Source organism: Bufo bufo, chromosome 2, assembly GCF_905171765.1.
Source record: "Bufo bufo chromosome 2, aBufBuf1.1, whole genome shotgun sequence".
Taxonomy (NCBI): Eukaryota; Metazoa; Chordata; class Amphibia; order Anura; family Bufonidae; genus Bufo; species Bufo bufo.
This window is the reverse complement of record NC_053390.1, coordinates 345,281,593-345,294,168: the sequence shown is the minus strand read 5'-3', so window position 1 is coordinate 345,294,168 and position 12,576 is coordinate 345,281,593.

Below are 12,576 nucleotides of genomic sequence, written 5' to 3'. Positions count from 1 at the left end.
GATGGTTAGTGGCGATAACGCTATTATCAGCGTAACCATCCCATTGCTGTGTCTACTCAAACGGTCGCTGCTCACAATTAAGGACGACGCTCTGAATGTGGCAGATGAGGAAATGGGGGACGACATTACACAGGGTGATAGCCAGCCCACCCTCAGTTTGTCTTCTCAGCGAGAATTGGACCATGAAGAGGAGGAGGAGCTGGAGACAGTTGCCTCTGCTACAGAGGGTAGTACCCATGGAACTTTAATTCCATCTGTTCAGCGTGGATGGGCAGGAGAGGAGGAGGAGGAGTAAGAGGAGATGGAGAGTGATCCTGATGTCGACATGTTGTTACTCTGGCACACATGGCTGACTTCATGTTAGGCTGCCTTTTCAGTGACCCTCACGTTATACGCATTTTAGATAACACAGATTACTGGGTGTTCACCCTTATTGACTCCCGATACAAAGAGAACTTCTCATCTCTCTTTCCTCTGGTTGAGAGGACGAGCAAAATGGTGCAATATCAGAAGATCCTTGTTGGAAAATTGCTCCAAAATTTTCCATCTGACAACGCTGGCGGCAGAGTCCGTACTTCCTTAGGCAACCAAGGAAGGTACACAAGGGGAACACACAGCAGTTCCAACAAAGGCAGGGCAACACTCTCCAAGGCATGGGCCACTTTCATGACACCCCGCCTGCAACCTCACCCTGAAGCGCGGCCTAGTGGTACAAGGAGAGAAAAGATTTGGAAAATGGTGAAGAAATACATAGCAGATCGTGTCAGCGTCCTAAATGATCCCTCAGTGCCTTACAACTACTGGGTGTCCAAGCAGGACAGGTGGCACGAACGTGCGCCAGCATTTTGTCAGAGCATGTATTTAGTGCTGCTTGTGGCATTATAACAAATCAGCGTATCCGCTTGTCCACTGGCAATGCTGACAGGTTGACTCAGATAAAAATGAACAAGGCCTGTATTGCCCCTGACTTCTCAACTCTACCAGAGCACAGCTGAGCTGATGATGAACATAAAGGCAATTTCAATCTATCATTTATAATGTACTTAATCTACTGTAGTGTATTCCCATGCACCTTTTCCACCACAAATACACTCACCTAAAGAATTATTAGGAACACCTGTTCTATTTCTCATTAATGCAATTATCTAGTAAACCAATCACATGGCAGTTGCTTCAATGCATTTAGGGGTGTGGTCCTGGTCAAGACAATCTCCTGAACTCCAAACTGAATGTCAGAATGGGAAAGAAAGGTGATTTAAGCAATTTTGAGCGTGGCATGGTTGTTGGTGCCAGACGGGCCGATCTGAGTATTTCACAATCTGCTCAGTTACTGGGATTTTCACGCACAACCATTTCTAATGGTGTGAAAAGGGAAAAACATCCAGTATGCGGCAGTCCTGTGGGCAAAAATGCCTTGTGGATGCTAGAGGTCAGAGGAGAATGGGCCGACTGATTCAAGCTGATAGAACAGCAACGTTGACTGAAATAACCACTCGTTACAACCAAGGTATGCAGCAAAGCATTTGTGAAGCCACAACACGCACAACCTTGAGGCGGATGGGCTACAACAGCAGAAGACTCCACCGGGTACCACTCCTCTCCACTACAAATAGGAAAAAGAGGCTACAATTTGCACGAGCTCACCAAAATTGGACTTTTGAAGACTGGAAAAATGTTGCCTGGTCTGATGAGTCTCGATTTCTGTTGAGACATTCAAATGGTAGAGTCCGAATTTGGCGTAAACAGAATGAGAACATGTATCCATCCCCTGATGGCTACTTCCAGCAGGATAATGCACCATGTCACAAAGCTCGAATCATTTCAAATTGGTTTCTTGAACATGACAATGAGTTCACAGTACTAAAATGGCCCCCACAGTCACCAGATCTCAACCCAATAGAGCATCTTTGGGATGTGGTGGAACGGGAACTTCGTGCCCTGGATGTGCATCCCTCAAATCTCCATCAACTGCAAGATGCTATCCTATCAATATGAGCCAACATTTCTAAAGAATGCTATCAGCACCTTGTTGAATCAATGCCACGTAGAATTAAGGCAGTTCTGAAGGCAAAAGGGGTCCAACACCGTATTAGTATGGTGTTCCTAATAATTCTTTAGGTGAGTGTATATGGTTGAATCTTGTTTTCTCCTCCCCTCCTCCTCCTCATCATCCAGATTGTATATTTTCCCTCCACTCAAATTTTTTTATAGGGTCAGCTCAACAGCAGGCCTTCACCCCTAATGTTTTAGAGGGTCAGTTTAGCAGCAGGCCCTCGCCCCTAATGTGTTAGAGGGTCAGCAAGGCAGCAGGCCCTCGCCTCTAATGTTTTAGAGGGTCAGCTCAGCAGCAGGCACTCACATATAATGTTTCAGAGAGTCCGCTCAGCAGCAGGCCCTAGACCATAATGTTTTACAGGGTCAGCTCTCCAGCAGGCCCTCACCCCTAATGTTTTGAGGGTCAGCTCAGCAGCAGGCCCTCGCATATAATGTTTTACAGGGTCAGCTCTCCAGCAGGCCCTCACTCCTAATGTTTTGAGGGTCAGCTCACCAGCAGGCCCGCACCTAAAATCTTTTACTTGGTCAGCTCACCTGCAGGCCCGCAACTCAAATCTTTTACAGGGTCAGCTCATCTGCAGACCCAAACCTAAAATCTTATACAGGGTCAGCTCACCAGCAGGCCCGCAACTCAATGTGAATGAGGCCCTCCTTTATGTGATATACAGGTTGTATTGGAGTGCCTCTTTCTTGTAATTTTTGGCAGCACTTGCACTTTATATACAAGTAAATATACAGTAAAGAATGTTTTCAATAAATTTTTCCTATAAAATCGATTTTTCACTTTTGTGAGTAAAACCTTAATTAGATTGTGGGCCTGGTGATCACTTTAAGCCCTTTTAAGCTGCATCAGCAGCAACATGGTGATAAAAATGTGTGGAAATGGCAGCATGAGGAGGCCACATAGTGGCAGAATAGCTGAGTCTGAAACAATCTGTGGAGCTGAATCACAGTCACCTGCAGATTAATGCAGCTATCAAATTCAAGTTGGGTTTGCCGGTTCCACCTCAGCTCACCAGCAGGCCCGCACCTAAAATCTTTTACTGGTTCACCTTACCTGCAGGCCCGCAACTCAAATCTTTTACTGGGTCAGCTCACATGCAGGCCCGTAACTTATGCTGCCTTGCGTTGAAGTAGTAGCCGTAGCCGTTTACCAGGTTACCTCCCAGAAATCGAACAATGATTCCCCGTTACTGGTGGTCACCATGTTAGGCACATAAAAGAACATCGAAAGTTGATAGGGAAGATATCCAAATGGATCGTGGACGTTACAGGGACGTGTGCAATCAGGCAGAAGTTATCTAGAGTCAAGAAAGCGGCATCAGGGCCTTTCCTGTATAACGTTTCCTCATCCAAAATGCCGCAGTGACATTCCCTGTAATTTTTTAATACTCATTCCAATAACAGGGCATCTTAAGAGTCCTGTATTGTTATTTATCGTCACTACCTCCCCGAGTCGGGAGTGGGTAATTGCCGCGCGCCTCCTGCCTTCCTTCGATTTTTCTGCTTTAATAACTTGACCCACCCTCTCCACCTAATTAGATTTCAGCAATTGACCTCCCTTGGATGTGGTATCCCTTTCTCAAGCTCCCTCTCCAGCATCAAAACCCTGATTCCCCCGTTACCCGTGATCACCATGGTAGGCGCAGAAAAGAACATCGAAAGTTGATAGGGCAGACATGCAATTGCCCCGAGGTTATCTAGAGTCACCAATGCAGCAGCAGGCCCTCGCCCATAAGGTTTTAGATGGTCAGATCATCGGGATCTTGCTCCAAATGTTTTTGAGGGTCACCAGCAGGCCATCAATCATAATTTTTCAAGGGTGTGTATGATGCCCTCCATTATGTGTAACAAAGGGTGTTTTGGAGTGCCGGTTCCTTGTAATTTTTGGTAGCCCTTTCACTTAGTGCATAGGCTTTATGAGTGTAGGAGTCCCACTAACTGAACAATTGTACCACAATGTGAATGTGGCCCTCCTTTTTGTGATATACAGGCTGTTTCGGAGTGCGCCTTGCTCGTAATTTTATTGCAGCACTTGCACTTTATATACAATTGAATATACAGGAAAGAATGTTTCCTAACAATTTTTCCTATAAAATAGATTTTTGGGGGGAGTTTTGTGCGTATTTTTGTCAGTCTGTAAAAGTGGCGTACAATTCGGACAGCATTTGTACCCAGCAGCGACCTGGGAGTCCAAGATGCATCCAGACATCGTCCCCATGGTTTTCCCGATCCATTTCGGTGGTGTTTCTGTCACTTTCTGACCTTTTCCAATGGACCACGCACCCTCCCCTCTTTAGACCAGGGGGTGCCTGGTTGTCTCCCATTGACTTCCATTATACTCGGGTGCTCGGTCGAGCACACAAATATATCAATGTGTTTGGGCCGAACACCCGAATACTTTGGTGCTCGATCATCACTAGTAAGTTGCACTCCTTAAATGAAATACTATAAATTACTGGGTGATAGCTCTTTAGCTCTTGTACAGGATTGGCGCATAGCAAATGTGGTGCCAATTTTCAAAAAGGTCCAAAAAGATAGCCCGGAAACTATAGGCCGGTAAAGTTTAGCATATGTTGTGGGTAAAGGTTTTCTAAGAGATGCCATCCTGGAGCAAATAACATATCAGCATGGCTTCATGAGGGATCGGACATGTCAAACTAATTTAATTAGTTTCTATTAGGAGGTAATTTCTAGACATGACTGTAGTGAATCAATAGAGATCAATGATCTTGACTTCTCCAAAGCATTTGATACTGTACTGTAATACACTGGGTAAGGCTACATGCAAACATGTAAGGCAACATTTTTGTGGACCCATTAAAATGAATGGGGCCGCTTCCTATCCGCAAAAAAAGCCTAACACTGACATGGAAAAGGACCTGGGAATTTTAGTGGACAGCAAACTAAGCTGTAAAAACCAGTGTCAGGCAGCTGCTGCCAAGGCCAATAAGACAATGAGTTGTATCAAAAGGGGCATAGATGCCCGTGATGAGAACATAGTCCTACCACTTTACAAATCACTAGTCAGACCACACATGGAGTACTGTAGTTCTGGGCTCCTGTGAACAAGGCAGACATAGCAGAGCTGGAGAGGGTTCAGAGGAGGGCAACTAAAGTAATATCTGGAATGGGGCAAGTACAGTACCCTGAAAGATTATCAACATTAGGGTTATTCACTTTGGAAAAAAGACGACTGAGGGAAGATCTAACAACTATGTATAAATATATCAGGGGTCGTATACAGAGATCTCAACCATCATCTATTTATCCCCAGGACTGTGACTGTGACGAAGGGACATCCTCTGCGTCTGGAGGAAAGAAGGTTTGTACACAAACATAGAAGAGGATTTTTTACGGTAAGAGCAGTGAGACTATGGAACTCTCTGCCTGAGGAGAGGGTGATGGTGAATTCACTAAAAGAGTTCAAGAGGGGCCTGGATGTATTTCTGGAGTGTAATAATATTATAGGTTATAGTTACTAGAGATGGGTTGTTGATCCAGGGAGTTATTCTGTTTGCCTGATTGGAGTCAGGAAGGATTTTTTTTCTCCTAAAGTGAGGAAAATTGGCTTCTACCTCACAGTTTTTTTAGTTTTTTTTTACCTTCCTGGATAAACTTGCAAGATAACAGGCCGAACTTGATGGACATATGTCTTTTTTCAGCCTTATAAACTATGTTACTATGTTACATATATGTTGTGACCCAGTAGTCTAGTCATCACAATTTGTCTCTTGTCAAAGCTGTTTATATTCTTAGACTTGACCATTTCCCCCTTCTTCCAAAGAGACAACTTCAATAAGTGACTATTTACTTGTCGCCAAATATCCCTCCCCTTGACAGGTGCCATTGTCATTAAACAATTCACTTCACCTGTTATTGTTTTTTATATTATGGCTGATCAGCATATATACTTGGCTAATACCTAAATAAAAAAAGGAAATTCAAGAAAAATCATTGGACATTTATTAGATCATGCTACTAATACAGTATTGTCGTAGTGATATTTCAGTGTAACAAGTTTCATAGCCATCAAGATGGCACCTGTCAAGAATATTATACAGCTTCAACTGTTTTGTGAGTTAGTTAGCCACCTTTTAAGCACTTAAAAAATTAGGACTTGGAAGCTTAAAAAAATATCTTGTACACAAATGAACACTATTCTTTTCAGTGTATATGTAGCATAACTGCATTGCTTGTTCATTGATAATTATTTGTAGTCGCATACATTAAAGTCACACTATAATCGATACATTCATGTATCTGTATCATACATATCATAGAATCTTATATACGGTATAATAAAGGTGCAATGCTTTTTATTACAGTTTTTTATTTTATTAATACCTTTATATCTTTTATATCATATGCTACACACATAGATGAAAGATATTTAGTTTTTTTTTAGAAATGAGATTGAATTTTAAATGTTTAATTAAAGATTGAAATTCCCAATAGCAGAAATGTGAGTGTTGTATTAAGCAATTATGGTACATCTCACTCCAAGTATATTAGTCAACTACTGTGCAAGAGCGGGAATAGAAAACAAACATCTCAGCACTTCTCCAGAAACCTGTTATATGCCTCTAATCATCTTTACAGCAGAATTTCTTAAAAAGTTTATTGTTGCTAAATATTTAACACTGAGATACAGAAACCCCATGGAAAAAGTGAAAAATGAAATTGGTGGTTTTCTTATTTCAGAGTATAAAGCAATCATCAAGCAATTACATGAGCATGAATGTGCTTTATAATATAATATTGGTTCAATATTTACTTTAATTAGCTCATGGGGAGCTTTAGCATATGCCTCATGATAAAATTGGCAAACAGCTAGATTATCTCAGCTCAGTAGTAGCAGCGATGCAATAACCAGCTTCATCTGCTACACAAGAGAAGGAGCTGTGTTTCAGTGCCTAATTCCAGTGTCATACTGTAGCTACACCCAAACCATTGATTGGTGGGGTGCAGGGTGATAGACCCCCCAGGATCTAATATTGATGCTCTATAACTTAACAATATGAAAATCCTAGAAAATAATTTTAACAATATATAAACTTTCAAAATAATGTTTTTATTGGATGTTTCCATAATAACTAATGAAAATAAAGGATATTGAAATCTTTCTATAGCTTGTTATGTATTTCACTAAGGTTACATATTTCCCATTTATCAGTTAAAACACTTGTTCACATTTCTTTTCTTTTCTTTATTGTGTATGTGTATTATTGCTTTATGTCTTGTAAAGAAAATCAATGTTGTCGTCATTTAATATCAATTTTGTTGATAAAAGATTTAGTCTGCCTAGGGACCTTTGCTACATTTAATGAATAAAATCACTTGAATCGTCCCGGAGTCATGTCATAATTAAGGATGCTACCAATTACTCTACCCTGCCAAGAAAAGTTTATTTCTCAAGGTCTACTTGTTAGGCCAGTGGAAAAAAAATCTATTCCTAAGTGAATCATCTCACTTTCAGCCCATGACTTTCAGAAAAGCATGACCATTCAACTTATTCTACTATTTACCCCCTTGCAAAAAACATTACACTCAATTATAAGAACTTAAGAATGTTGTATTTTGTTGTGTGGCTTTATTTAAGGCAAGAAAAGAAATAAAATGATTTCTACCAGTTCACATTATCTGACTGTTTGTAGAAATGTGTAGAATTTGTTCATAGTCTCATAATCCTTTCAACCAGTCCATTAATAATAAATGTTAGTTTAGAATATCTAACTGAATACTGGAGAATTTCAAAGATATTCTGAATCATGTTCTTTGGCAGTGTACATAGAAGAAGAGAGTTACATACCAAAGATTAAAATTGGTACCCCAGTAGGCTATGTTTACATGTGCTTCCACCCAGGATATGATCACTTGATGTCTGTTTACCCTGACATGCCATTTTGGACCATTTATGCTCTGTTCAATTCCCTGACATTTTTGCTTGCTAATAATGCAGTTCTAGAGAACCTGCATAGGTTCCTGCCAAGTACTATCATAGAAGATAAGACCTTTCAGGGCAGAGCCACCTCATTCTAAGGCCTATTAGAAGACGTAAGCTATGTGTCTATGGTATGTATGATCTTGATGCTAATGTTTCACTTATGATCAAAGTGCAAAAACTTTCATTTTTGTCTACAAAGAACCAAAGTATAGTAAGGTGTTTTTCTGTAAGTAAGTTTTTTTTTTAGCTTTACTACTAGTGTTGAGCGAATTGATCTGGATGAAGTGAAATTCGATCCGAATTTCAGGAAAAATTTGATTCGCTACAAAGTCAAATTTCCTTGTGCTTCATGGTAGTGAACCACTTTTCCCTGAATGGCGGTAAAAAAAAATAATTATATTACCTCATCCATTTGAGCGTGAAAAGCTGGCCACTGCCATTTTGACTGAAGATCTCACATGAAATCCCATGCGGGGTGACAAACAACACCACGCCAGCCTCTTTGCGATGAAACGGAGGTAAGAATTATTTAATTATTTTTTTTTATGTTATACTGTAATATCAATGTGAGATGTTGTGATGAGCTATGAATGTAGCATCTGAGGGGTACAATGATGGGGGGGAAGTATAATTACAAAGAAATGTGCATCTTGACAAAGTAATTTGTCACAAAGAAAATGTTTTTGTAAAATGTGGCTAAGCAGATAAATCGAATTTTTGAATACTTTGCTCATCACTATTTACTACTAATCTTATATATGTCAACAGAAAATACCTAGGTTTTTTTTATTAATCTGAAACACGCCTAAATTATTAGGCACAGATGGCGGCGCAACGCTTAGTTGTGCCGCTATCTGCGGCTTTTCCCCACTAGGTCTAAAATTGTGGAGGTGGCATGGGTGGGGAAGGGGATGGGCCATCAGGTCGTCTCATTTATTTTTTTCTATATTCTGTATTGTACTACATTGAAATTGTCAGTTTCACACTGACAGTGTGTCTGTGTGACTCAGCCTGGGGGCTGGATCTCACAAGCTTCCATACATGGCAGACCCTGAGGCCTTTATGAGGCCTGATGTTGCTATGGTAGCCATCGGCTCTGTGTCACCACAGCATCGGGGCCGATGGAGAGGCAGAGGGAGCTCCCTTTCTCTGCGATAATCTTATATGCCGTGGTCAGCGTTGATCACAGCATATAAGGGGTCAATCCAGCGGCAACTGCATGTACAGCAATGACAGCAGATATAGCATGGGCCTGGCTATCAGTCACAGCTGGGCCCCTGCTTTTATTGGTCACACACAGATCTGGTGCCCGCCCGATCATCATGATGTACTAGTATGTCAATTTACGGGGAAGTCACTTCCCGCTGTGACATATTAGTGCGTCACATATCGCCAAGGGGTTAAAAACACCCTGCGCCATCACATGTGTTATGGTTTTTCATATTAGCAAGCTTCCAAAAAGATTTTTCCTCCATTGAGAGCAGATGGTGTTTAAGCACACACGGTGGAAGAAAAACAATTGCTTGTTGGAACCAAGCATCCAAAAATTATTGATTAATGGGCATAATGCCTGCCCATATTTAGACATACACAAATGTAAATTGTCAGAAGAAAGAAGGGCTCATTCTGCACAAGCATCCGAAAATTAGACCTTAATGGGGGCAGAATGATTGGATGTACTATCCGGTAAGTGGGACGCACAAACATTAATTGTCAGAAGAAAGGTGTGGCCTATGCTGAACAGGTCTTAACATGGGCAGAAAATGCATGCACAAGTGTTAAACTGTCAGAATTAAAAGTGGCTTTTTATGCACAAGCATCCGAAAGTTATGCATCAATGGGGGAGAAAGCCCTTCCTGTATTTACACACACAAATTTGCAAAAACACAGAAGTGTTAATTGTCAGAAATGATACTGACTTGTTCTGAACTAGCCTGGAAAAATTGTTTCTTTTAATTGGGAGAAGCAGTACAGTATAAATGTGAAAAATGTAGGGTGATAGTGGAGTGTGGCTGCAATTGTAGAGGTAACAGTAGCAGCACAGCATGGAACAGACAAGGCAATAGATGTGTGTAGTAGCGTACATAAATGTAGTAGTAGTAGAGACAATGGTGCATGGGGTACCGGAAGTGGTAGTAGGGGATTAGCAGCAGGGAATAACATCTGCGGAGGCATCAGCAGCCATATGGTAAGGAACATGATGGCAGGCAAGCAGACAGCACAGTGGCATAATGGCAGCAGGAGCCATGTGTTACAAAACACAAGCGGCAGTGACAAGATGGATCACCATCCGCAAGGGCAGATCTATTCTGCCTCAGCCAGAGGAGTGTGAAAATCCTTACGTATCCATAACTCATTCATTTTGAAAAAAACTGATGTTTTAGACACGTTCGGGTGTCAGTATGTCCCCTGTAATGCAGAAAACCCTCTCTGAGATGACACTGGAGGATATGTAATAGGGAAAAGAGAGAACATACTGGGCCAGTTGTTGCCACTGTTCTAGTCTGCCTGTCCAGACGCTCATGGGGTCAGGGAACACAGTATGCAAATCGGAAAGTCCAGAGTCCGGGTATGAATAAACCTGGGTGTTGAGGTCTCCGATTTGCATCACTCTGCCTCGGCACATTGAAAAGTTTTTCCATCATGTTGATGATACTGAACTGGCTGCTGCTGCAGCTTTTTCAGAGATGGCGGGGGATGGGTGACTATGTGGGGGACAGAGAGGGTCCTCAGACCCATGGGCGGCAGATGGCTGCTCGAATGATGCAGCAAGCTGCGTACACAGTGTTTCCTGGTAATAAAGTAACTTGGCCTCATTTTGACAGGAGGAAAAAATTCCCCCATGTTTTTATAGTGGGGTACTAAAAACATGCTTATTCAGTAATCAGCAGACTGCTTCATGTGAATAATATGTCTGTCAGTATGTAATTCGGGCCAGTGTGCCTGAGGAGCCAGTTCTTTCTAGGTCCATCCCCACTGGGATAATTAGGTTTTGTGGCCGGTCTCATCATCATTATCATCATCCTCCTGCTCCTCCACCATCAACTCTGCCTCCTCCACAGGCAGTTCCTCATCCTCTTACTTTTCTTCCTCCTCCATGGGACTTTCTGTTTGTGAGTCCCCAACAGCTACGGCAGACAGAAAATGTAAACTTTTTTCTTCTGCCATTGTCCCTTGTCGCATCAGAGTGATATGTTCTACTATAAATATGTAGGAGATTACATTCTTTATGCCGCATTTATCCCTACTAACAACATTTTTGGCTTCTTCAAATGGCTACAGTAGGCCACAGGCATCTTTGATAATCTGCCACTATATGGCCTTCTTGCTGCAGTTCTGCATCAACGCCATCGACCAAGTGGGCCGTGAAAGACATGTACTGTCCCTGTCTGTAACAGTTGATTCAGGTGTCTACCATGGCATGCACCTTGCTGCACAGCAAAAATTGCAAGGAGCGGTCCACGTTTTCCACCATGTGAGAGTACAAGGCAGGCATGGCTTTTTGGGAGAAATAATAAACTTGTGGACAACTGACAGATATGGCTAATAAACTTAGTGTCCCTGAGGGTTACAAGACAGAAAAGACTCTAGTGGAAGTGTGGGAAAAGTTCAAACAAACTTATGGTGGTTGGATTAGGGATCATGGATGCAATGGAGTTGTTGACATATGTATAAAAGTAGTTTGTGAGGTTGAAACTGGGTGTTTGAGACGACCAATCCACTTTCCAGGAAACTGTTCATCTAGGAATGCTTGGACCTGACACCCATAATGTGGTGGTGCACCATCTTGCTGGAAAAACTCAGGGAACGTGCCAGCTTCAGTGAACAGTTTCCTGGAAAGTGGATTGGTCGTCGTGGGCCAGTTGAATGGCCCCCAAGGTCTCCCGATCTGACCCCCTTAGACTTTTATCTTTGGGGTCATCTAAAGGCAATTGTCTATGCTGTGAAGATACGAGATGTGCAGCACCTGAAACTACGGATACTGGAAGCCTGTGCTAGCATTTCTCCTGCGGTGTTGCTATCAGTGTGTGAAGAGTGGGAGAAGAGGGTTGCATTGACAATCCAACACTATGGGCAGCACATTAAACACATTTTATAAGTGGTCAGAAACTTGTAAATAACTCATGAAAGAATAAAGTTACGTTAAAACCAAGCACACCATTGTTTTTCAAGTGAAATTCCCAATAAGTTTGATGTGTCACATGACCCTCTTCCTATTGAAAAAACAAAAGTTGGATTCAAAATGGCCAACTTCAAAATGGCCACCATGGTCACCACCCATCTTGAAAAGTTTCCCCCCTCACATATACTAATTTGCCACAAACAGGAAGTTAATATCACCAACCATTCCCATTTTATTAAGGTGTATCCATATAAATGGCCCACCCTGTAGATCTAATGGGTCCCCAAGGTGGTCTGTGCTTAAGTGCTGACTAGGTGAACCAGAAGGACTGTCCGAGGGAGGATGATCTAGGGTAGATGAACCAGAAGGACTGTCTGAGGCAGGAGGACCTAAGGTAACGATTTAACTAGGTGTACCAGAAGGATTATGATCCAAGGGAGGATGACCTAGG